The sequence below is a fragment of the Carcharodon carcharias genome, chromosome 19, assembly GCF_017639515.1.
Source record: "Carcharodon carcharias isolate sCarCar2 chromosome 19, sCarCar2.pri, whole genome shotgun sequence".
Lineage (NCBI taxonomy): Eukaryota > Metazoa > Chordata > Chondrichthyes > Lamniformes > Lamnidae > Carcharodon > Carcharodon carcharias.
Window position 1 is genome coordinate 55,814,857 of NC_054485.1, and position 27,392 is coordinate 55,842,248.

Below are 27,392 nucleotides of genomic sequence, written 5' to 3' on the forward strand. Positions count from 1 at the left end.
TCATGTAATTAAGCAAGAATACAATCCTCTCAATGATATAGTTGGCTGTAATACTCAATGCATTAAATGTGTAAGCAGCAAAATGCATAATTATAATCACAAATAAAACAGCAGCGTTACCAAATATACTTTTATAGTGGGAGAAGAGTTCAAGATCAAATGGCATTCATCGACCACTCCAGCTTTGCTCTGATGATTTATTATACCATCTGAATCCATATGTGACAAAATTCCATAACTGACTCCTGCTATCTTCAATATTATGAATATTTAAGTTCTGCAAACAGTTCCATTTTCATTCGCTCTCAGCTACGGTTGATAGTTCCAGCTGTAGTAGTATTGGAAACCACAGTGAGTTCTCATTGTAGGTTTTATGGGATTTATAAAAACCTCTCCTATACCCCTCCTGTCTGAAGAAATTTGGTTAAATTTTGCCAAAGGATGGAATATAAAGAAAATTTCTCAAAAGGCTGGTAATAATCAAAGGAACCTCATGTTACATATATGAACAACTTAATAACATGAATATCTTCATGGGAGAAGACTTCCTAAGTTCACTATTTGAAGGTACAGATAACAAATAGATGGAATATGTTCCAGTATATATTGTGCTCCTATAACCTCTTAAATGTTACTCTACGAAACATTACATTTACATTATGTTATTAGTATATTGTATTATAGGGGCTTCTATACTACATTTCATATTAGATACAATAATTTACCTGTACATATATAGTACACTACAAGACCTGCAAAATCCTCCATACACCCTAAGTTCTTCTTACTAACAACTGGAGCTTGTGCCAAAGTTGGGAGAGCTGTCCCACAGACTAGACAGGCAACAGCCTGACAGTCAAATAACTTAGGGATAATGTCCCAGACACCACCATCACCATCATCACCATTCCTGGGTATGCCCTGTCCCACCAACAGGACAGACCCAGCAGATGCTGTGGCACAGTTGTGTGCAGTTGGGAGATGCCCTGGGAGTCCTCAACATTGACTCTGGAACTCATGATGTCTCATGGGCAAGGACAATCTCTGACTGATTACTACCTACTGCCCTCCCTCAGCTGATGAATCAGTACTCCTCCATGAAGAACACCATTTGGAGGAAGCACTGAGGATTGCAAGGGCACAGAATGTACTCTGGGTGGGAGACTTCAATGTCCATCGCCAAGAGTGATTCAGTAGCACAACTGCTGACTGAGCTGGCTGAGCCCTAAAGGATATATATGCCACTCTGGGCCTGTGACAGGTGATGAAGGAAGCAACAAGAGGGAAAAACATGCTAGACCTTGTTCTCACCAATCTACTCCAAGGCAGTATTGGCTAGAGTGACCATCTCATCGTCCTTGTGAGGACGAAGTCCCTTCTTTGCACTGAACATACCCTCCATCGTATTGCTTGTTACCATCAGTGTGCTAAATGGGATAGATTCGGAACAGATCTAACAACTCAAAACTAGGCATCCATGGGGCAGCGTGGCCTATCAACAATAACAGAATTGTATTCAACCACAATTTGTAAGCTTATGGCCCAGCATATCCCTCACTTTACCATTACATCAAGCTGGGGATCAACTCTGGTTCAATGAAGAGTGCAGAATGGCATGCCCAGAGCAGCACCTGGCTTACCTAAAATTGAGGTGGCAACCTTGTGAAGCTACAATATCATGCCAAACAATGAAAACAGCTTGCAATAGATAGAGCTAAGCGATTCCACATCCAATGGATCAAAATAAAGCTTTACAATCTTGTCATATCTAGCCATAAATAGTGGTGGACAATTAAGCAACTAACAGGGGAGAAGGATGTAATGACTGTCACTTTAAGACCAGTTCAACTGAGAAAGCGTCTAGTGATATGTTCAACCAATGTGTGGCAAGCACAGGGAAATAAATTCTAGGGCGGGGTTTCCTAGGCAAAATGGCTGTATGAGGGGCTGGCTGGATTCTAGCAGCCACGGAAGCTCTCGTGTAAGCGAAGTTTATTTTGGTTGACTAAGAAGCTTCCTGGAGCGTATTTTTATATTTGGTGATGAGGAAAAAACTATCCTGGCACTTTCTCCTGCCTGCATCTGTGAGTATCGTGTTTAATTGATGACTGTGAATAGAAAATTATCTTACTCACCAAGAAGCTGCTTTTCAGCCGGATAGACTGATTCGACTCCTCTGCAGAGGAATAGGGTCATTTCCAACCGAAACCTTCAGTCATAATGCAATCCTTTAAGTTTAACTTGCGAGTGAGAACACTGGGGAAGTCGATCGCGACATACATTGTGAAACTCAATTATCAGAGCACTGCAATTTTGGTACGATCCTAAATTATATGCTGTGTGATCAATTAGCTGTGGCATGTGTAATGATACCATACAATGTTGGTTGTTAGCAGAAGTTGATGTTGATTTCAAACGCGTGGTGGAGATTGCGCTCGCTATGGAAAGCGCTGAGGCAGATGCATTGGAACTACAGGGTGCGCAAAGCGTCGCCGTGCACAGTTTGGGTGGGAACCAGCAGCCAGCTGTGACGCCAAATAGGCCACAGCCACTGGAAAATGGGAAGCAGTTCCAATAAGTTGTGGGACTAAAGGATACAGCAGAGACAGTCGGACAGTGATTCCTAAGGTCCAATGTTATCGATGTAAGAGTAAACACACTCCTGAATCTTGTCAATTTAAGGACACTGATTGCCATTAGTGTGGAAAAAAAGACACCTGAGACGACAATGCAGGGCTAGGTGGAGGCAGTCGAATAGCCAATCCAACAAGATGTCACAAGTACACAGTGTGGAAGACCTTGGTACCAGTAATTCTGATATTTACACTCTTTCCAATCTCAAGGATGTCAAGCCAGACCCAATCACTGTAACACTCTGTGTAAATGGGAAGCCTCTAAATATGGAACTAGATATAGGTGTATCAGTCATTCTGATGGGTAAGCACAAATTCCAGTATTTGAGATTGGTGCCCAGCCTTTAAATTTAAAGAGCACTTCAGCCAAGCTGAAAACATATACTGGAGAAGAAGTAAAGGTATACCTCTAAGCTATGGACAGAGTCTGCCCAGCTACCTATCATAGTAGTAATGGGTGAAGAACCAAGCCTTCTGGGCCACAACTGGCTCAAGAGAGTAAAGTTAACTTGGGGTGACATTTTCCAAAAGAGGACAGGGAGATTGTCAGAGTTGTTAAGAAAATATGACAGTGTCTTCCGGGAGGAGTTAAGGGCTTACAAGCTAAAATCTACGTGAATCCAGAAGCCACCCCTCGATTTTTCAGAGCAAGATCCATACCATATGCCCTGCATGAGAAAGTGGAGGCTGAACTAAAGAGGTTAGAAGAACTAGATATTATCCAGCCGGCTCAGTTTGCAGAATGGGCTCCACCCGTGGTCCCTGTTTTGAAGCCCGACAATACTATCCACATTTGCGGTAATTACAAATAAACCGTTAATCAAACTACAAAGCTGGACAAGTATCCTCTTCCACGAATCGAAGATCTTTATGCAAAACTGGCTGGGAACCAGTCATATGCCAAGATGGACATGAGTCACTCTTATGGACAGCTTGAGTTGGATGACAGTTCCTGAGGATATGTCACGATAAACACCCACAAGGGGCATTTTCAGTGCACGCTCCTGCCTTTTGGTGTCTTGATGGCATGTGCAATATTCCAATGTACAATGGAGAGCCTACTACAGGGGTTGCCATAGGTTGTGGTATACCTCGATAATGTACTCATCACAGGGGTCACAGAGGCCGAACATCTGGCAAACTTAGAAGAGGTGTTAAAAAGATTTCAGGAGGCTGGAGTTCAACTCAAGAAAGAAAAGTGCACTTTTCAAGCCAGGGAGATGACTTATCTAAGACACAGGGTCAATGCACACGTGCTACACCCTGTCATAGAGAAAGTCAGGGCCATAAAAGAAGTGCCTTCCCCTACGAATGTGTCTGAACTTAAATCGTTTCCAGGAATAGTCAATTATTATGGGTGGTTTTTGCCAAATCTATCCACTGTGCCAGCCACCTTACTGACCCTACGAAAGAAGCACCGCTGCTGTTTTTTGGGGAATTCCTCATCCCTTATTCCTAATTCCTTATTCCTATAATTTATGTAAAAAAAAACAGCTCTCAACAAGGTGAAATAATTGCTGCAGCCTTCAAGCCTATTTGTACACTTCGACCCTTCGAAGGAACTAATGCTGATGTGTGACGCCTCTCGATATGGCATTGGGTCTGTGTTATCCCATGAAATGGCTTAAAGGCTGATAGGATATGTGTCAAGAACACCATCAGTAGCTGAAAGAGGTTATTCACAAATCGAAAAGGAGAGCCTATCAATAGTTTTCGGTGTCAAAACGTTCCATCAATATCTACATGGGAGGCACTTCACTATTGTTTCAGACCACAAGCCGCTGCTGGGCCTTTTTAAGGGGAACAAGGCTGTTCCGCCAATAGCCCCTACGAGGATACAGAGGTGGGCATTTATCCTGGCCACATATGAATATACCTTCAAACACCGACCAGGGGTACATATTGCAAATGTGGATGCCCTGAGTCACCTGCCCTTGAGAGAAAGTATTACATGTACACATATTCCTCAAGAAATTGTCTTGTCCTTAAACTTTTTGGATACACTATCAGTCTGTGCGAAACAAATCAAAACCTGGACCAATCAGGATTCACTGTTATCTGGAGTACGAGATAAAATCCTTACGGCGTGGGGAAATGGGGCAGTTTCAGAGGACATGAAACTCTACCCCATCCGTAAACATGAACTTAGTTGTCAAGATGGCATTATGCTGTGGGGAACACGAGTGGTCATTCCTGTAACTGGCCGGAAGCTACTCCTGATGGAACTACACAGTGGCCACCCTGGTATCTCGAAAATGAATATGTTAGTTGGAGCTGGTGGCCCTGAATCAACACTGATATTGAGAACATGGTAAGGCACTACCAACAGTGCCAGCAGCAAGACCTGCCAGCCACAGCTCCAGCCACAGCTTGGGAATGGCCTGAATGGCCATGGTTCCGCATCCATGTCGATTCTGTAGGACCATTTATGGGTACAATGTTTCTCCTCATAATTGATGCGCACTCTAAATAGATAGAAATTTTTGAAGTGAAAACACTGTCATTGATGGTGACCATCAAAGCTGTGGCACTGTTTTGCAACTCATGGTTGCCTGAAATAATCATATCTGATAATGAGGCAGTGTTCACAGGCGGAGTTTCAAAACTTCACCACTCCTAATGGTATAAAACACATAATGGTAGCACCCTACCACCCAGCATTGAACTGCTTAGCCGAAAGAGCCATCCAAACTTTTAAATCTGGCATGAAAAAAACTTATCAGGTGGATCTTTAGCAATAAGAGCCTCACGTTTTCTGCTGAATTACTGCACCATCCCACATGCAACTACAGATGTTCCACCTCCTGAACAGTTAATGAAACATCATCTCAGGACGAGGTTAAGTCTTATGTTTCCAAATTTGCAGAGGAGGGTAGAATCAAGGCTGTGCAACCAGAAGACGAGTTATGATTCTCATCTACGTGAAAAACTTCGGCAGCGGTCCTAAGTGGATTCCTGGATGGGTAGTCTCTGAGACCAGACCTCTTTCATATGAAGTAAGGATAGAGGGATGGATCGTTCAGAAGCACGTTGACCATTTGAGGGGTTGAGAGGCACTCTCGCAGTGTTACCAACGAATGTTGGTGAACCTGTGTACACTAAAGATTTTAGTCGACCTGCAATAAACATCAGGGACATCCCTGTTGAAGTTAATGATAATAAATTGTCTGTATCAAATGTGACTATGAGCCCAGAGCAGCTAGAACGGAGGACTATCAGGAAGCAGGAGGCAACCTCTCCTGTGCCTGCAAAAGGAGGAGCTTTGAGCAGGGGAAGCAGAGCCCGCAGGCCCACCTAAATTGGCCAGGACTGAGCAGGAGTTGGTGCTCCTCCAGGAGGTATCCATTAGTACAATACCGGAAAATGCCGATCCAGTAGTAGCCTCAAAAACTCAATGTGAATTTGAAAACGACACCAAAGACTTAATTTATAACTGTGGGGTCTATTGTATGTATTGTGTAACTGAAGTCGGGGCTAATGACACATGCAATTATTTCTAGAATTCAGAAAATTCTTGGTTCAATTGCATAAAGCAATTGCTGGCTGAAAAGATGTACGAAAGACTTAAGGGGGGAGGGAGGTGATGACTGTCACTTTAAGACCAGTTCAACTGAGTAAAGGTCACATGATTTGCTCAACCAATGTGTGGCTAGCACAGGGGAATAAATTTGAGGGAGGGTTTTCTAGGAAAAATGGGCGTATGAGGGCTGGCGAGGAACAAGCAGCCTTGGAAGCTGTTGTGTAAATAAAGTTCATTTTATTTGACAGAGAGCATGTTTCTACAGAGGGTCCACAAATTTCCCCACCCCCAATGATGGGGGAGTCCAGAACATCAGTGCAGAAGAGAAGGCTGAAGCATTTGCAACCATCTTCAGCCACAAGTGTTGAGTGAGTGATCCATCTTTGCCCCCTCCTGATGAGCCTAGCATCACAGATGTCCATATTCAGTTAATTCAATTCACTCCACGTGAAATCAAGAAATGGCTGAAGGCACTGGATACTGCAAAGGCTATGGGCGGAATTTTCCCAGAATTCTAATTTCTGTAGCGGGTGGTTAAAATGAAGTCCTACCCACCAATGAAAATGGCAGGTTTTCACGTCGTATTTTCCCAAGCCCACCTCATTATTTATGCATCCCCAGGAAATATGCCATTTCCATGGTGGGCGGGCTTTCATTCGTTTGCCACGCCCTCACCTCGCCACTTCATCACACTGGCTGCCATCTTTAAAAGGCAGCCACTAGCAAAGCCCTCATCGTCACCAGCTCAACACCGCTATAAGGGAGACATGGTCAGCAAAGGCAAAAAGACTGCAGCCTGCCTGCTTCAATGATGGGTCCCTCGAGCAACTGCTGGATGCCATGGAGGCCTGACGGGATTTGCTCTGCCCCCATTCTGGCCGCAGGATGGGTAGCAATGTCACCAACCCGGCTTGGGAGGCGGTGGCAGGGGTGGTCAGCATGAACGCCCTGCAGAGGAGGACAGCCATCCAGTGCCGCAAAAGGATGAATGATCTCCTCCGTTCCACCAGGGTAAGTCACTCTTTTCATCACTCCCGACTCACACACTCTCAAACACATCACACATCCACAGGGCCCTCACTCACTGCCAGTGCAAGGAACATCACTATTCGCTATTTCACACACAATGTCATTGTCCTCATCCTGTCCATGGGACCACTTACCACCCACACAGGCCAGGCATACTTATCATCTGGCCCAGCAGGAGTCCTAATACACTCTCCCCTCTCTATCCATGCAGGACAAACTGGCTCACAACAGGAGGGAAAGGTCGCAGACAGGTGGAGGGATGCCAGAGATCAAAGTTCTGACAGAGTTTGAAGACAGAGCCATCCAGCTGGCCAACAATGACCGGGACAGGTCCTTTGCTGATAATGAGGTCGGCGCTGCTCTACCAGGTTGAGGATCCAGCAGTGTAACATCCATCAGACAACCATGCCGTGTGTGATGTGTCCTCTTTCACAAGCCACTGCCATGCACTAATTATCTCCCCTTGCTTTTGCAGGCACATCTGCCTCCAACAGTCTGTACGTGAGAGGGGTGCTGGGCAGCTCGATCTCACTTCAGCTGCCCTTTCCGCTCACGGAGTCAGTCACGGGCCCTTGGGCACCCGTTGGGAGGAGGATCAGCAGGTGCATGCTCCAGGGCCATCCACCAAGGTTACTCTGGGAGTAACCAGTCCATCTGACTCTCCTCTTCCTGTGACCTTCACAGATCCAGCTTCACAGACTGAGGAGGGTGCTACTGCCACGCAGCAGGACCCTGAAAGCAGGCCGGGACCCTCCAAGTCTCGGCTCTCCAGAGGATGCCCGCCAAAGTCATCACAGACAGGGCGTCAAAGTCAGCAAGCTGCCTCCACTTCTGCTGTGGATGTCCAGGGAGCACCAAGACAGTTAAGGAGAATTAACTCTTTTGCGTCAAATTAAGGAGAATTAGTTGCACAGCCTGGGCACGGGTTTTGATCACTTGAACATACTGTTTGCTATTGTCAATTAATTCCTAAGAATGTCACCCTGCCTGTGGCTTCTTGTTCTAATGAGCAGTGTTCTTGCCACTCAGATGTGAAACCTTTCTGCACAAGATAAAAGGTAGGTGTCTCAGTCCAGGACCTCTTCCCTGTGCTCTGTGAAGCCTTCAGACCACAGTGATGATCTAGCCTCACACTCCCTGGACACATTACTGATTTCTGCACCTTGGCGGTGTTGGTCATTGCTGCCAGAATGTAATGGGCAGGCACCACAGAATTCTCTTATACTCTTCGTGTGCTCTCAGCATCTTTAAGGTGGGGCTGTCCTCCATCACAACAGCATCTGTGGCCAGTGATGCTGTGCACCAGCTCCTGAAGGAATGAGGTGCTGAAGGCAGACTCAACATCAGATGCATCTAAAGTTTCATGGCTGCTTCTTTGAGATGGCCCTCATCATGGGGCACAAGTGAGCTGCCCTTGGCCAGACAGGAGTCAGAAATTCTCAGACACTATGTGAAAATCTATGGAGTGGCCTCACTGCATGTTATAATCATTCTCCCACGATTGAGCGACCATTAGGGCCTCCTCTGCATCTCCACGACTAGAGCATTCTCACAGAGGGTATTGGCACTGGGATAAGCTAGACTAGAGTCAAACGTTCATAATTGTGATGTGAGGATCTACGTGGGACACCTCACTGCATGTTGTCATCACCCTCCATAAACCTGGCAGCTATGAAGGCCTCCCGAGTGTGCCTGCCTCATCTAGCCAGTGCGAAAGTCTCATCTCCGTCGTCTTCACCACCGAGGACCCCCACACCCTCATCCCCATTGGCGGCGTCTTCATCGGAGGAGGCGTACAGCTCCCCCATCTCCTCCTCATCTAGTTCCTCTATCCATTCAGCATCAAGTTGTAAACGGCGCAGCAGACGATGACAATGCGTGACATCCCATGCGGACTGTATTGCAGGGCTCCACCAGACTGGTCCAGGCACCAGAACCTCATCTTCAGCATCCAGATGGTCTGCTCCACCAAGTTGCGAGCTGCTGCATGAGCCTCGTTATAACGTCGCTCTGCTGCAGTCTGAGGCCGCTGCACGGGTGTTATCAGCCACAGCCTCTGCGGATAGCCCTTGTCCTCAAGGACCCATCCCTGCAGCCTCTGTGGACCTTGGAAGATTGCAGGGACCTGCAAGTGACTCAGGATGTAGGCGTCATGCACAGTCCCTGGAAACCGTGCGCATACTTGCAGGATCTGTTTCAGGCGGCCGCATACCAGCTGCAAGTTCAGTGAATGGAAACCCTTGCGGTTAATGAAGTCCACTGAGTGTAGCGATGGAGACCTGAGCGCCACAAGAGTGCAGTCAATCGCACCCTGCACCTGTGGGAATCCCAAGATCAGGGCGAATCCAATGGCCCTTGCACCCTGGTTGCCTGGTCCCGGGCGAAATGCACAAAGTTGTGTGCCATGTAGAGGATGGCATCTGTGACCTCATGGATGCATTGGTGGGTGGCGGATTGTGAAATCCCAAAGAAGTCACCTGTTGAGCCCTGAAAGGAGCCATTGGCTTAGAAATTGGGCGCTGTGGTCACTTTCGCAGCCAATGGCAGTAGATGTCCTCTACATCCCCTTGGCACCAAATCCTGCAGTAAGTGGCAGATGTGATCCACCAGGCCCCTAGACACCTGCAGTCATCGGCGATACTGGTTCTCAGACATCTGCAGGAATGATAGGTGGCACCTATAGACTCTGAATGTTGCTAGACGCCGACCAGCCACGGCTCACTGTTGCTCCTGGGCAGCGTGTGCGGGAGCCCCTACTGCCCCTTCTTCATGAGGTTGCTGCTCCTGCCTTTGCATGGCCAGGTGTCTCAGTTGCTCCGTCTTCTATGCCTTCTGTAGGTCATCAGGCATACAGCTAGGTCATCAGGATCCATGACCCTGATGTGGTCCTCCTGCAGCATGAAAAAGAGAGAGAGAGAGAGAGAGAGAGACGTGGTTATCATGGCTGTACTTAGCACCTTTCCTGGCCCTGTGTGACCACCTCTTAATGCTTCCTGGAAAGTGCTGGTCACCCCTCAGATGGCCAGAGATGAGTGTGCTGCATGGCTGCCCTGTCACTCTGTGACCTGGGGGACACTGGTCCAAACCATGATGCTGAGATTGCAAAGGGCTGTGAGCGCCTCCAGCAGTGACTGCAAATGGCCAGTGTTGGCGAGGAGATTGTACAACGTGTGCAGTCCTGCTCTGTGGTCTAATAAAGCAATGGCGGACTCAAAGTCTGTACTGGGGGCATTGGGGGTTAAGGTATGGAGTGCTTTGTGGCTCTTTGGTGCCTTCACATTGCTTGCATGGGTGGGCAGGCTACGGGCCTGACCCCAATCATATCACTGCGGCTGCTCCTGATCTGTCTTAGTTGCAGAGGCATGATCAAGTTATACAGGTGCACCTAATGTGTGGCCACTTCCCTTGCTTACCCTGCCCCCCACCTCAATTGCCTGTGTGCGGGATGCAGTGACATTGCAGCACCTGACTCCTCCCCTTTCAGCAGTTGCCTCCTAGGCTGGCCAACAATTGCCCCTGGACACCTCCCTCCCCCACCCCCCACTGCAGTCGCCTCCAAGGCTGTCCAGCACTTGCCTTGGACACCACCCGCCCCCACCCCCTCAGCATTTGTTCTGGGGCCAGGCATCAGTTGCCCCACCCCCCGGCATCTCTGGGACCTATAAACAGTGAACGAGCTGTGGAGAACGCTGCTGCTCATTAACTGTGGTTCTCCCGAAGTGAAGACCGCCAAGTGCACGTTGCCTGCGTGCTGTTGCGAAACACGTCAGTGTGCTTTCCCGCCGATGTAGTTGGATGATACGGTGGGGTTCCAGGAGCATTGTGGGACAGACTTTTATTTGCTAATGTATTACAATTAGCTTCCTGCTGACCGGTGATGGGAAATGTGGTCTGCCCTCAGTGGGCTGAGCGGACGATCACGATCTGCCTTCATCCTGTCGTGAAGCAGGTCGTGCCATATGTTCCGCGCACACCACCTATCACACCTGCAGCCAGCGGGCTTGAAAAATTTTGCCCTGTGGGTCCTGAAAACATCTCGACAATAGGACTGAAGACTTATGCTCTAGAACTAGCTGTGCCCCTAGCAAAGCTGTTTCAGTACAGCTACAACACTGGCATCTACCCGACAATGTGGAAACTGCCCAGGCATGTCCTGCCCACAAAAAGCAGGACAAATCCAATCTGGCCAATTACGGCCCCATCAGCTTTCTCTTGATCATCAGCAAAGTGATGGAAGATTTTGTCAACCATGCTATCAAGCAGCACTTACACAGCAATAACCTGCCCAATTCTGCTTAGTTTGGGTTCCACCAGGGCCACTTGGCTCTTGACCTTCATACATCCTTAGTCCAAGCATGGAGAAAACATCTGAACTCAAGTGGTAAGGTGAGATTGAGTGCCCTTGACATCGAGGTAGCATTTGACCGAGTGTGATATCAAGGTAAAATTGAAGTCAGTGGGAAGCAGGGGAAAACTAGCCGCTGGTTTTAGCCATACGAAGCACAAAGGAAGATGATAGTGGTTGTTTGGGGCCAAACATCTCAGTCACAGGGCATTGCTTTAGGAGTTCCTCAGGCTGATGTCCTAGGCCCCAATCATCATCAGTTGTTTCATCAATGACCTTCCCTCCATCATTAGGTTAGAAGTGGGGATGTTCGCTGATGATTGCACTATGTTCAGCACCATTCACAACTCCTCCGATACTGAAACAGTCTTTGCCAAAATGGACAAAATCTGGACTACATTGAGCCCTGGGCTAGTAAAGGGCAAGTATAATTAATGCCACACAAATGCCAGGCAATGACCATCTCCAATAAGAGAGAATCTAACCATTTCCCTTCGACATTCAATAGTATAACCATCACTGAATCCCCCACCATCCACTGACCAGAACCTGAACTGGACTAGCCATATAAATCATGTGGCTACAAGAGCAGGTCAAAGACTGAGAACTTTGAGGTGAGTAACTCACCTCCTGTATTCCCAAAGCCTGTCGATCTGCCAGGCACAAGTCAGGAGTGCGATAGAATACTCTCCACTTGCCTGGATGAGCCCAGCTCCAGCAAGATTCAGGACGCTCGACACCGTCCAGGATAAAGCAGCCCTCTTGACTGGCATCCCACCCACCAAGTTAAACATTCACTCACTCCATCACTGACACACAGTGGCAGCACTATATACAAGATGTACTGCAGCAACTCACCAAGCTCCTTTGAAAGCACCTTCCACACCCACCCACCACCTAGAGGAACAAGGGCTACAGATGCATGAGAACATCACCACCTGCAAGTTCCACTCCAAGCCACTCAACATCCTGACTTGGAAATATATCGCAGCTCCTTCACTGGTGTGGGATCAAAATCCTGGAACTCCCTCCCCAGCATCACCATGGGTGTACCTGCACCAGATGGACTTCAGTGGTTCAAGTTGACTCACCACCCACCTCCTCAAGAACAGTTAGGGATGGGCAATATAGTCTAGCCAGCGATGCCCAGATCCCATGAAAGAGAAAGTGCAGATAGGGTATAATTGCAATTAAATGTAAATTATATTGCAGAACAGATAAAAGTAAAGTGTTGACATGCACAAGTGTGTGTGCATTATAGGGCATGTCTAACACACATTTTTCCCTCGTGTTTACCATATTGTAACACTCCTCAAAAAAAGGCTGCATTTCATCTGTGATGAAATTGACTTACCTTTCTCTCGGTGGGGGAGGGTGGGGGAGGTGCTTCCGGGTGGAGGCTGAGGAATACGATCCCTGGCAGGTCACGAGTTTCAGTGTATGCGTAGTGTGCAACAGCTTGCCTGGTCTTGCATGCTCTGTTCTGGGTTTCTCCTGCAATTAAATGGCTCAGCCATCCTGACAGCAGTGTGCCTGCATGGAAAAATGTTGCAAGAATTCAATCACGGGACCCAGAATAGCACCATAAAATGAGGGAATCCCGAGACAATGGAGGGGAACCATTGGAGGAACCATCAGAGGGACAGGGAGATGACCCAAAGAAGAGTCCCAGGCAGGGGACAGGGAGAGGCCTCAGCTAAGAAGAAAAAGGAACAAAGAAAGAGGCTTCAAGCAGAAAAAGGGCTGTGGTTAGCATACTTTAAGTAAAGATGGCTCGGGAGAAACCTTGGGGATCGGAGAAGGCAGCAGAATGTTGGTGACTCTATGCTGCGGGCCACTGGGGCGAAGGTAGCCCTTTGGAGCAGTGGTGCTCTGCTTGGCATGGTTGAAGAGCTGAAGTTGTGCTGGAGAGCCGACTCGGTAATTGAGGGGAACAGAATCCCAGAAACGAATTTGAAACCCTGTGAGGTGGGCCATCCTTGAGGCTATTCGAGTTGGAGCGACTTTTGGAGAGAAATTCCAAGGCGTGATCTTCGAAGGCGAAGACTTGTGAGAGATACAGAGTTTCAATGAGATTGGTTGACTCACAGTGTTTACTGATGTCGGGGTGGGCTGTTGAGAAATCTGTGAAATTTGGCTTGGTTGCATCTGCCAATTATTGTGCACTTTGGTGTGTTTGACCACAGTTTGCCTGTTAATTCACATGTACCTCATATTAACCCTGAATGTTAGAGTATGAAATAGATATTGTAAATTGCTTTATCTTTCTGACCTTGTATAGTAAAGTTTATTCTTGTTTTGTTCAAAACATGTGGAATCTTTTGGCTTGATTCTCTTAGCAAGTCTCTTTAATCTCAAACTTTGTCTACTTTAAACAAAACATTACCGATCCATAACTGGATCATACCAAGCATTTGGGGTCTGGTCCAGGATCATAACATACCTAATTTATTGTGAGTGGTATTAGATAGAAAAAATATTGCATCTAGCAGGAATTACATTCCAAGGACTGAATTTTCAGCCCCACCAATGGAGGCAGGCAGGACGTAACTGGCGTTCCCAGCACTGGCAATGTTCATCAGGGCTGGGGTTGTGGGGTTAAGGGTCAAAATCATGTCTGCTCCCCAATTAAAAGAAATGCAAGTTCTTAAAGAGCTCATTATGAGCCTGTTAAAGAGGGATATTGAGATTTTCACAGTGCTGACTGGGCTGCGCTTGCTGTCTGGGGCAGGTACAGAGTGGAATGCCCGTCATAGACACTTCAGGGTATTACGTCGGCCCTCTAAAAGGGTCAGGGGTACAGAGAAGGACTGCATCTTTGGGAAACAGGCACCCTTCGTGTGCACATTGCAGGGAAAGTTGCCATTCAGCACTCGGCTAGTGCAGGGATTTGTCACCCTTCTTGCATTGTGGGGGCAGAAGATTATGGAGTAAGGCTCAACAAGGAAGGCTGCAGCTGGCCATGGGGGGGAAAGACTCTCATATTTTGGGCCCAGTGGTGATGAACAGCAGCACCCTCATGGCTGTTGACTCCCTATTTCAGGGTCCCAGACAGAGGTACAGAGCCGTTACAACCAATGCTACATGCTAACAACCGTTGAGCAGGCCATCAGACTTGCCATGATGCACTTCCAATGCCTGGATCGGTTGGATAGTGCCCTGCAGTTTCTTCCTGAAAGGTCTCTGCCATTGTAGTCATTTGCTGTATTCGCCATAGCATGGCCCTCCAGAAAGGTGTGGACCTTGAGGACAATGTGACCCTGGAAGCAAACCATTGGGGGAAAGAGCAGGAGCAGAAGGTGAGAGTGGAGGAGGAAGAGGAGATGAAGTGAGATGATGCTAAACAGAGAGGTGCCCCTACTGCACAATGAGATGGCTGGGCTCAAAGGGCTCATCAGGATGTCATGAACGTGGGAATCAACTGTTTTGGGAACATTTCACTTAAGTCCCTTTGATCCAGGATGAAGGGCATGACATGGAAGTGATTCTGAGATACCAATAGTAACATATCCATGCAAGACGCAGGCTGAAACATTTACCGCCAATGAAGGCAGAGCATCTGCCCAGAAGCTTTGTCTTCACCATGGAGGAACCCATAATCTTCCTTACCACCAAATACAACTTTTCCTGTTACAGCACCAATAAAAGGAGACTCAGGCATATGATTTAAAGTGTCTTCATTTATATAATGCAAAGAAAGGAAAACAGTGTACAGAGACAGTGACCCACTTATTGCCCCGTGTGATGAGGTGGCCTCCACATGCCAAGCGCCAATATTTCTATGCGGTGCTCCCTTTGTAATCTCAAAGAAGGGGGATGGAGCCTGCTCACTTATCTTGGCTTGTGGCCGTGATGTGTGTTGTGGTCGTCCTCATCACGCAGGTGCCCATGGAGGAGTTTCCAGAGGCTGCTGCAACTGCATTGTTGCAGGAACAGCCTCATTTTCTTGCCTTGCTGCACATATGTTCCTTCAGAGGGGCCAAGAAGGCTGAGGATGATGAGGGTGCCCTGTGAGACATAGCATCCTCATACTCCTCCATGACATCCTCAGGTGCACTGGATGCCTGGAGCTGAGCACCGTCTGGGGCACAACTGGCATCCCTCCAAAGATCTCTGCCTCACCAACTACACAGCATCTCATTCACCTTGTGGATGCCTGTGCACAGTTTCTGCATGCACTCTGAGTGGTTCCTAGGTATCTTCCAAGAGATTGGCCACTCTTTCAGTGAAGGAGCACTGAGACATGGTGCCTGCATGAACTGGATGGACTCCTACATTCTCTGCTCAGAACCTGCATTGCCTTAGGGAAATTTGACATGTTGGAGCTCACTGTCTGCTGCTGTTCAAGGTGACCTCCTTTCTTGTGACTCTTGACGCCCTGCATCTGAGCCTAGCTGAGCCGGTCTGTTTCTTGTTCCCTCCGCTGAGGGGAACTGGCCACAGCTGCCTCTGCCTCTGTCCCTGCCCAATAGTGCTGTGCTCTTCACCCAGTGTCACCTTATCTAACCATGTGTGAGGACCCACTAAGATGAGTGTATCTGTGCTTGTGGACAATGCACATATGAAGTGCAACGGTGCTTTTCCATCAGCTTCTTGCTTCTTTGGGCTACGGACAGAGGGGCAGAGGATGCTGTGGGTTGGACATCTGCTTCTGGAAGAGACATATGAAGGGCTGATAAGAGCTAGCCTAGGAGAGTAGAAGACACTGCAATTCAGCAGCTACCCAATGCTACTCAGTGCTTGACATGCTACCAGATGACCGTATTGCCTTCTGTAATCGTCAGCTCCACCATGAGGTGCTCTCTTTCTAGGGCCTACATTATCCTCATCTCCTTTCCTAGCTCCCTTGCTGTCTTCTCCTTCAGGGTAATGTGTAGAAAAATGGCAACTATCCTTTCATCTGAGCACTCTCCCGTACATTATGTGCCTGTTTCTCCTGCAAGAACATAAAAGCACGTGATAAAGCACTGCTTCCCTGGCCAACGTCATATGTGTCACTTCTTCAGTAGCTGCATGTCTCAGTAAGGACAAGTCCTCAGTAGCACAATGGCTATGAGCCATTATGAAGTGTGAGTAAGTACCCATACCACACACCTACCCATGTTCAGGAGCAGGATGCTTCTTGAAGCTCCTCGGTTGGTGCATCTGCTGGAGGGTGAATACCCAGAGGGTGGAATTTTTCATGTCCATTGGCGTCGAGCATGTCTAGCGGCATGAGCAGACAATATGGCAAGAAGACCAAAAATTGGTTTCACCATGTTATGAAACCAGTTTGAAATCGTCCGCTCTGCCCGTCAATGGCGGGCCGCGTTTCCTGCTGTAAGATGTCAGGAACTTCATTGTAAGACGTCTGCATATCATTATAAGCCCTACTCACTGGAATCACTCCCCCGCCCCCCCTTCCACGCTGGATCATCTGAGATCATGCCAACGTGTTTCACAACTGTACATAAAATGATGTGCACCTGGTGATCTGCACTTCAGTCGGGGCTTCAAGCTTTGTTTGCCTACTGTGCTTCAGGCAGCACTCACAGTCATCAGCACCAGGCTTTGCAGGCACCACCGCATCGCTTCCAAGGGAGCTCACGGGCAGGTCTCTTCCTACCAGATCAACCATAAGGCAGTAAGATAAAAGCAAAATACTGCGGATGCTGGAAACCTGAAACAAAAACATAAAATGCTGGAAAAACTCAGCAGGTCTGACATCATCCATGGAGCGAGAGACAGAGTTGATGTTTCGAGTCCATATGACCCATACAGGCTGGAAACATCAACTCTGTTTCTCTCTCCACAGTTGCTGTCAGACCTGCTGAGTTTTTCCAGCATTTTCTGTTTTTGTTTGAGCCATAAGGCGTGGGGGCTTTTCAATGGCCGCAAGGCTAGGGCTTGCATGGGGAAGGGGGAGAAGTGGCCTCAGGCAAGGAATGAAGCTGCAAGGCTGTACAGGAGAAGGGGGTTATCCCAGAGTGTGTTGATCTGTGCAAGTTGCCTCAAGTTAGTGAAAGCTGAGGAGGCAGTCTACAGAGGAGGTGAGGCCAGATGGAGATATGAGGGAGTGTGTGAGTGAGTGAGTGGTGATGCCCCTTGAGCTGTCAGTGAGTGAGGTGCCAGTGAATGTGTGATGGGCTTGAGTGTGTGAGTTTAGAGTGATGAGATGGTTGCCTTACCCTACTCCACAGATGAGATTATTCATCCTCTTTCTGCATTGGATGGCCAGCCCCTTCTGTGTAGCATTGCTACTGATCACTGCTGCCATCACCTTGCAAGCCCGGGTGGTTAGATTGCTGGATATCCTGTGGCCAGAGTGGGGGTAGAGGACATCATAGTGGGCCTCCATTAGGCATTCCAAGGACGTGTCACTGAATCAGGAACTGCAGTCTTCTTGACTTTTGGGGCCATGCCTTCTGTGCAGTCTTCCTGGGTTGGGAGCACTGAGAGTTGTGCACGCGGCTGCAATTTAAAAATGGCACTCGGCGTGAGGAAGCGGCAAGGTGATGGTGTGGCAAACCATTGAGATCCTACTTGCCATCAAAACAGTGTGTTTCCAGGGAATGCATGATTAATGAGGCAAGATTGGGATGATATGGCATGAAAAGCCGCCATTGCAGCAGGCAGGTAAAACATTGGGTCGAATTTTGCCCTTGGTGGGTGAGCGGGCCCCAGTGGCTTGGCGGCGTCAAGCAGCCGACCCCCTCCGCCGAAACGGGGCCCGCCGCCATTTTGAGTATGTGGGCCAATTAAGGCCTGCCCAGCAACCTGCCCGACAGAAAGCGCTATGCGCTTCCTGTGCAGGGGTGGGGGGAGGGGAGGGAATCCCCAACTGTCAAAGTGCGCTCTTCCGTGCATGCGCGCGAAAGAGTGCACTGCCCCCTGAGGCAAAGTGTTGTTTCAGGGAGTTTAGTGACAGGTAAGAAAAGTCAAAAAATAGAGCAATATTAAAATTATTAACATGTCCCCCACATGTGACAATGTCATACGAGATGGGACATGTTAACAAGAAACACATAAAGTTAATTAAGTTTTTTAAAAATGGGCATGAAACTTCATCCCGCCAGTCGATGAAGTTTCATGAATAATCTGGAGCCCGCTGGGGCTCCTGGCCTGCCAGCCTGCCTTATGCTTGGAAGGGCAGGATCTTTAACAAGGTTAATTAGCCTGTCAATGGCCTTAATTGGCCATTGACAGGTCGGCGGGCGGACAGCTGGTTTTGCTGTCCGCCAGCCTTCCTGAAGATTTAAATGGACCTGGTCGACGTCGGGTGACCTTGTTAAAGACCCTGCCGGTCCAAGCATAAGGCAGGCGCGCAGGCCAGGAGCCCCAGCGGGTTCCAGATAATTCATGAAACTTCATCCATTGGCGGGATGAAGTTTCATGTCCGTTTTTTAAAAATTTAATAAACTTTATGTGTTTCTTGTTAACATGTCCCATCTCATGTGACATTGTCACTTGTGGGGGACATGTTAATAATTTTAATATTGCTCTATTTTTTGACTTTTCTTACCTGTCAGTAAACTCCCTGAGACAGCACATCCCGCATCATTTTCCCCTCAGTGAGCGGGCCCCGCCCCCTAATCACCAAGGGGAAAATCCTGGCCATTCTTTTTCCCGCCTGCTATCACACAGTGCAAATCAGTGATGACTCCGCCCAGAGGCTTGTCTTGAAGGTTGGAAGGTTGGGGACTATGCTCACCTTGTTAGAGCATGATCAAGTCTTTGATCTTCTGACACGGTGCTCTGGTGGCTTGCTGCTGTAGCCGCCTCCACTTAGGCTTCTTTAGTCTGGGTAGGTGGACTTGTCCAGCCAAACTCCTGGAAGAGGACAAGCCTCATCTCCGTCACAGCCTCAAGAATGACATCAACATCCATACCTGAGGACCTAGGGCAGTCTGCCCTGGGTGCAAGACCTCTGGCTTCTCGGAGATGCCTGGCTCAACTCCAGAGCTGTCCAAAGTATGAACATATTTGCAGCTTTCTTCCTTCTGTCAAAACCATGGCATCAATAATGGCTTCCGTGGTGAATTTAAATTGGGCTGCACTTTCTTTGACCTGCCTCCATTCCTGCCTCCGTGACCTCCAATTCGATAGCAAATCTGTCTCCATATTAATTAATTGCATTGCCCCCGTGAAAATCATGATGCAAATCTGTTTTCGCCTAGGACAGTTTCAGGACCTGGAAACAGTTTCAACTTTGGTATTGCCACGCCCAATGCAAAAATTCAGCCCCAAATGCCTCACAGTAGATATCACACTGACAGATACAAAACAGTTTGAAAAAAGAGGAAGATAGCTTTTTACCCAAGGCCTAAAATTTACAAGTAATGGTCTCACCACTAATTGACATTAGATAAAATTACAAATGCCGACAATTGGATTACTTGGATTCCCAAAGGGTGTTCTTGAGCAGTAGCCTTTTAGAGACAAACGAGATTAGCAGCTAACATCACAATCAGATGCTCCAAATTCCAAAATACAATAAGCAATGTGAGGGGGGTCTCTGTTTATGAACGTATGAAAAGTTTGCATTTAGTATGCGTTAATAATACTCCAGACATTACACCCCAGCTGTCAAACTTTGTCATACATATCAAAGTTTGTTCCAGATGCAAAATAATTTCAAAAAAGGAAAGGAACTCAAAAACAGTTATAATTGTCCGTTGATACACCATAGCCAGAATTTTACGTTCAGTGTGCGGGCGCGCAATGACGTTGGGCATGTGTCCCGACATCATCACACACTCACGCCGATAATTGAAAGGCCTATTAAGGCCATTAACAAGCTGAGTAAAATCAAATTTACGCTGACTGTCCAACCTTCCTAAAGCAAAGAAACATTAATTGAAAACTTTATTTTTGAATGTCCCAGCTCATGTGACAGTCATATGAGGGGACATGTTTTTTAAAATTTTTACTGTCTTCATTGATTTTTTTTAAAAAGCACTTCAATCTCCCTGGGGCAGCTCCGTGCCTCAGGGAGATTGAAGTGCTCTTTCGTGTGCCAAGGCGAACTGTGTGTCAGGCCAGCTCTCCCTCCACCTCCCACCAGCACAAGTATCTAAGTGCTGCCACTGGCGATCCACGCAGGGCGGGCCTTAATTGGCCCACCCGCGTTAAATCACGGAGCAGAGCAGATTGCGGGCAGCGATCAGCTCCCCAACCACCCCTGCCCGCTCCCGCCGAGCCCGCCCGACGAGGGAAAAATTCTTGCCGATGTGTTTACAAGGAGCTACAGTTAACCCGATTTACCATATAGAGTATTTCCCATTTGAGCAGTGACATTAAAATGATGACTGATTTAGCAGCTCAATGCTGCAACCATGTTCCAGATCTCAGATTACCCATGAGCCAGCCACATTATTTTAACATTAAAGGATAAATATTACAGACATGACAACATAGTATGTTAACATACAGGTAGACATACACTATAAGACCATAAGACATTGGAGCAGAAGTAGGCCATTCGGCCCATTGAGTCCACTCCGCCATTCAATGAGATCATCGCTGATCTGATATTCCTCAACTCCACTTTCCTGCCTTTTCCCCATAACCCTTGATTTGCTTACTGATAAAAAATCTGTCTTTCTCAGCCTTGAATATACTTAACGACCCAGCCTCTGCAGCCCTCTGCAGTAAAGAATTCCATAGATTGCCTTCTGAGAGAAGAAATTCCTCCTCACCTCTGTTTTAAATGGGCACCCCCTTACTCTGAGATTATGCCCTCTGGTCCTAGACTCTCCCACAAGGGGAAATAACCTCTCAGGATCTACCCTGTCAAGCCCCCTAAGAATCTTATGTGTTTCAATAAGGTCGCCTCTCATTCTTCCAAACTCCAATTAGTACAAGCCCAACCGACTCAGCCCCTCCTCATAAGAAAATACCTCCATCCCTGGGATCAACCTAGTGAACCTTCTTTGGACTGCCTCCAATGCCAGTATATTTTTCCTTAGATAAGGGAACCAAAACTGTTCACAGTATTCTAGGTGTGGTCCAACTAATGCCTTGTATTTTTTTAGCGAGACTTCCCTATTTTTATTCATTTATCCATTCCCTTTGAAATAAAGGCCAACATTCCACTTGCCTTGCCCATTACCTGCTGAACTTGTATGTTAGCTTTTTGGGATTCAAGCATGAGGACCCCCGAATCCCTCTGTGCTGCAGCTTTCTGAAGTCTTTCTCCATTTAAATATATTTCAGCTCCTCTATTCCTCCCGCCAAAGTGCATAACCTCACACTTTCCCATGTTATATTCCATCTGCCACATTTTTTCCTGCTTACTTAACCTGTCTATATCCCTCTGCAGGCTCTTTGTATCAACCTCGCCACTTGCCTTCCCCCCCTATTTTTGTGTTATCTGCAAACTTCGCGATAGTACATTCATTTCCCTCATCCAAGCCATTAATACATATTGTAAATAATTGTGGCCCCAGCACTGATCCCTGTGGCACTCCACTAGTTATAGGAAAATGCTCCCCAGTGTCCCAACTCTCTGTCATCTATTAGTTAGCCAGTCCTCTATCCATGCTAATATACTACTCCCAACACCATGGGCTCTTTTCTTATTAAGTAGCCTTATTTGTGGTACCTTATCAAAAGCCTTTTGGAAATCCAAATATATTGGCCTGAATTTTCCTGTTGGTGATTTGGGGGCGGGGCCGACGGGAAAACGACGCAGGATGACGTTGGAAGGAACCCCCAATGTCATCCTGGTCCATTTAAATCTTTAGGAAGGTGGGCAGCGAAATCAGCTGTCCACCCGCCGACCTGTCAATGGCCAATTGAGGCCATTGACAGGGTAATTAAGATAATTAAAGACCCTGTCCATCCAACCTTAAGGCTGGCAGGAAGGCCAGGAGCCCCAGCGGGTTTCTGATAATACATGAATCCTCATCCACTGGCGGGACGAGGTTTCATGTCCGTTTTTAAAAGCTTTAATAAATTTTATGTGATATTTATTAACATGTCCCATCTCATGTTACGTTGTCACATGAGGAGGACGTGTTAATAATTTTTTTCTTTTTCTTTTTTTAAATTTTGTAACACTTTCACTGATCTCCCTGAGACAGCTTTTAATCTCAGGCAACAATGCCCTCTTTCGCGCGCATGCTCGCCCACTTAAAATGGCGGCGGGGCCTGCTTCGTCAGCGGAGTTTGGCTGCCCACCGGCTGCCAAGCCGGTGGGGCCCACCTGCCAACTGAGGGCAAAATTCTGCCCATTACATCTACTGTTTCCCCTTTATCTATCCTGCTTGTTACCTGCTCAAAGAATTCTAATAAATTTGTCAGGCATGCTTTTCCCTTCATGAAGCCATGCTGACTCTGCTTGATTAGGTAATGCATTTCTAAATGCTCTGCTATGACATCCTTTATAATAGACTCTAACATTTTCCCAATGACAGATGTTAAGCTAACTGGCCTATAGTTACATGTTTATTGTCTCCCTCCCTTGTTGAATAAGGGTGTTACATTGGCAGTTTTCCAATCCCCTGGGACTTTTCCAGAATCTAAGGACTCTTGGAAGATTACTACCAGTACATCCACTATCTCTGCAGCTATTTCCTTTAATGTCCTAGGATGCAACCCATCAGGCCCAGGTGACTTATCGCTTTTATACCCATTTGTTTCCCTAGTACTTTTTCTCTAGTGATAGTTATTGTATTTATTTCCTCCCTCCCTTTTGCCCTGTGATTATTTAGTGTTTTTGGTATGCTATTAGTGTCTTCTACTGTGAAGACTGATGCAAAGTATTTATTCAACTCCTCTGCCATTTCCTGGTTCCCCATTATTATTTCCCCAGCCTCATTCTCTAAGGGGCCTATACTGACTTTGGCCTCTCTCTTCCTTTTTATATATTTAAAGAAGCACTTACTGTCCATTTTTATATTACTTGCTAGTTTACCCTCAAAGTTTATTTTCTCCCTCTTTATTATTTTTTTGTCCATCTTCTGTTGGTTTTTAAAACTTTCCCAATCCTCTGGCTTACCGATCTTTGTCACATTGTATGTTTTTTCTTTCACTTTGATACTATCCTTAACTTCCTTCGTTAACCATGGTTGGTTTATTCTCTTTCTGCAATCCTCCTTCATCACTGGGATATATCTTTCTTGTGAGTCATGAACTACTTTCTTAAACGCCTGCCATTGTTTATCATCTGTCTTTTCTCCTAAATTCCTTTCCCAGTCCACTCCAGTCAACTCTGCCCTCATTTCTTTGTAATTACACCTATTTAAGTTTAGCACAGATGCTTCCGAACTGTGTTTCTCACTCTCAACCTGAATGCCAAACTCCACCATGTCATGGTCACTGTTTCCTAGGGGATTATTTACTCTGAGATCATTTATTAAACCTGCCTGATTACACATTACCAGATCCAAAATAGTCTGATCTCTGATTGGATCCACAACATATTGTTCTAGGAAACTGTCTCGAATACAATCTAAAAATTCTTGCTCGTGGCTACCTCTTCCAATTTGATTTTCCAAATATACATGGAGAATAACGTCACCCATGATTAATATACTGCCTTTTTTACATGCCCTCATTATTTCCTGATTTATTCTCTGTCCAACAGCTTAGCTACTGTTAGGGAGCCTATAGACTACTCCCACTATGTCTTCTTCCCCTTGTAACTTCTTACCTCCACCCATATGAATTCCACATCTTACGATCTAAGATAATTTCTCGCCATCGTACTTATTCCATCTCATGCTAACAAAGCTACCCCACCACCCTTTCCTTCTTGCCTGTCCTTTCGAAAAGTCACATACCCCTGAATATTTAGTTCCCAGCTTTGATCTCCTCATAACGATGGCCTGAATTTTGCCTTCGTCGGGCGGGCTTGGCGGGAGCAGCTGGGGGCGGCTGTGGAGCCAACCGCTACCTGCGATTGGCTCCGCACCACGATTTCACGCAGGGGGCCAATTAAGGCCTGCCCTGCGTGGATTGTGAGCTGTAGCGCTGAGTGCGACCTGTGCCAGTGGGGGGAGGAGGGAGAGCCTGGTGCGCAGTTTGCACATGCGTGCAAAAGATTGCTTCAATCTCCCTGAGGCACGGAACTGCCTCAGGGAGATTGAAGCGCTTTTAAAAAAAATAAATAATGACATTAATAATTTAATTAAACACTGCCCCCTCACATGAGATGGAACATGTTTATATTTTCAAAATATAGTTTTTATTTAATTTGTATTTGCTTTAGGAAACCTCACCCTGCTCGTGGATGAGGTTTCTTAAAAAATGTAAAGGCTGCTTGGCCTTTTCGCCTGCCCACCAACCGGTAGTTTGGACGAGCAGCGTAAACTTCAATTTAATTACCTTGTTAATGGCTTTAATTCCTTTCAATTATCAGCGGGCATGCAACCGACTCTGGCGCGCGCCTGCCGAAAGAAATGGCGCTCGAGTGCGAGATGATGTTGGGACGCACACCCGACGTCATCGCACATCATCTTATGTTCCGGCGTGTTGGGTGCACGCCCGCATGCTGAAGGTAAAATTCTGGTGCATGTCTCTGTAATGGCTATAAGATCATACCCATTAATCTCTATTTGTGCCGTTAACTCATTTATTTTGTTCCGAATACTACGTGCGTTTAAGTAAAGAGCCATTAATTTTGCCTTTTTACCATTTTTTCCTCCTTTGACCTTATTTGCTGCTGTTTTTCTATGTTTGTACACTCAATCACACTCTGCTTATCATTACCTAAGTCGCTGTCCTGCAATGCCTCCATACCCTTTTGCATTGTAAGCCTACTCATGCCCTCTCCAGAACCCTCCCCCGCTCTATTTAGTTTAAAGTCCTCTCTACAGCCCTAGTTATTCAATTCACCAGGGCACTGATCCCAGCATGGTCCAATGAAGTCCATCCCACCGGAACAGCTCCCTTCTACCCCAGTACTGATGTCAGTTCCCCATGAACTGAAACCCATTTCTCCCACACCAATCTTTGAGCCACTATAACCTTAAGTCTTGATGAAGCATTCTATTCTTTACGCTTCCCTAAGTTTTGGCTGTTTACATAAAGCTTCTCTTGGAATTGGTTTGAATAATTGGCATAATGAACCTTGGGATTGAATGTGAATAACTGACCAGCTGATCAGAATTCATGAGCATAAGAATATATAAAAGCAATAACATGTTTGATCCCCCAGTCTGCTTCAGACACTCCAGTGGCAACATATGCTCTTTGAGCTTGCCTTTGATATTGATGTTTTTTTGTCTGTCAGTATCTTGGGCAGAATTGTGAATGCAATATTCATTGCTCGATATTTTATCACTACCAGTACACCTTAATAATCTCATTTTGTGCTGGTGACATTTAAAGATGTCAAATGTAATACTTTCTGGTTGGGTTAATTTATTCCAAAATATATGTACACGCTGCAATTTATCCAAAAATTTGGGATGGGGCTGGGGTCATTTGGTTAACATGAACAACGCTTTTTTCAGATGTGGCAGAAATAGGATGATTTTCATGGTTCAAAGTAAACACAGATAAGTTAAGCCAGTTGAGTAAACCAGAATTATTCACAATTGTTTTGGACCAATTACATACAACTGGCAATAAACCCAAATTTGTCAATCTTCTTCCAGCTATTAGCACAAAAATTTGTTACAAATGTGGGGGTCATGGTTTGCAACCTGCCCACTTCCATTGCCACTGAGGCAAAACTTGCTGCTGTCTCCTCATTCAAATAATTAGTCTGAGCCAGGAGCATGGTAGAACAGATGGGGGACAAGGATGCCTGCATCTCCTGAGCTGTACAGAGATGGTTCTCTGCATCATGGGACTGGCTGTGACAGATTCAGTAGCATCTGACATTCTGACATCGCCTAGAACATTGATGATGATGGTACGTTCTTGCCCTAAGCTTCGCCTCAACTCCTAGTTTAACCTTATTCTGTTGTCTGGTATGAAGTGCAAGTTGCTGATGTTGTGACTATGCACCTATGCTTTCCACCCCGCCAGTCCTCTTCCCTCACCCCAACTTCCCCTTTTCTGATTCCTGCTTTCAGATACCCAAGAACTGCCAGCTGCCCAGCCACAGCACAATCACAAGAAAAAGAGAGAGCAACACCACAGCACTGATGCGACCGTCAGTTCAGATATTCAAACTATATATACCATAGTGGCAAATGGAGAGTTAGGATCTGCAAATCCAGACATCAGTGGAGCTGTAGCCAGGCCATGGAGTGCCAACTTGCCAGAAGCAAGGTCACAGATGAGTTCTGCTACACTTAACACAGCTAAGAACCTCTCTGGGATAGCATACAGAAGAACACTGGTGAGGATGCATACCGAGATGCTGGGTGCATTGGCGAGCTGGCCAGACAGCCATCTGCCACTGTCAAGGAACACGGAGGAGTTCAGCTTCAGCTTGGCAGAGGGCTTCACAAGGATGTCCTGTCTCTGCAACATCTAATCCATCTCCCTGCCACGCTGCAGAGCCAGAGGCACTGCAACTGCAGTCCCCATCCTTTTACAGCCTTTTTGTGAACAGGTCACATAATCCTCAGCCATCCCTGTGAGGATGTAACAACACTACCTTCCAAAACCACAGCACCTCTAAAAAACTCTCCAGATTACTTCCAGAAATTTTGCAACCGAATAAGTTAGTTTAAATCACCCTACCTGCAAATTGGGGGCCTGGCCCTTTAAATAATGCGAGTGCTGGGTCTCTCTTACAGCTGCCTAAATGCTATTTCGTGAGTACAAGCATGTTACAAGCTCCTGTGAGGAGGCAATTGCGTAGTGGTATTGTCGCTGGACTAGTAATCCAGAGACCCAGGGTAATGCTTTGGGGACCCAGGTTTGAATCCTATCATGGCAGATGGTGGAATTTGAATTCAAAATCTGGAATTAGAAGTCTAATGAT

General features: G+C 46.7%; 1 protein-coding gene across 1 annotated transcript in view; it reads left to right on the forward strand.

The window, feature by feature from the left end:
* The window catches only part of adgrb2 (adhesion G protein-coupled receptor B2), a 1,120,188-nt gene that overhangs the window by 380,546 nt on the left and 712,250 nt on the right, over positions 1-27,392 (forward strand). The window lies entirely within an intron of this gene.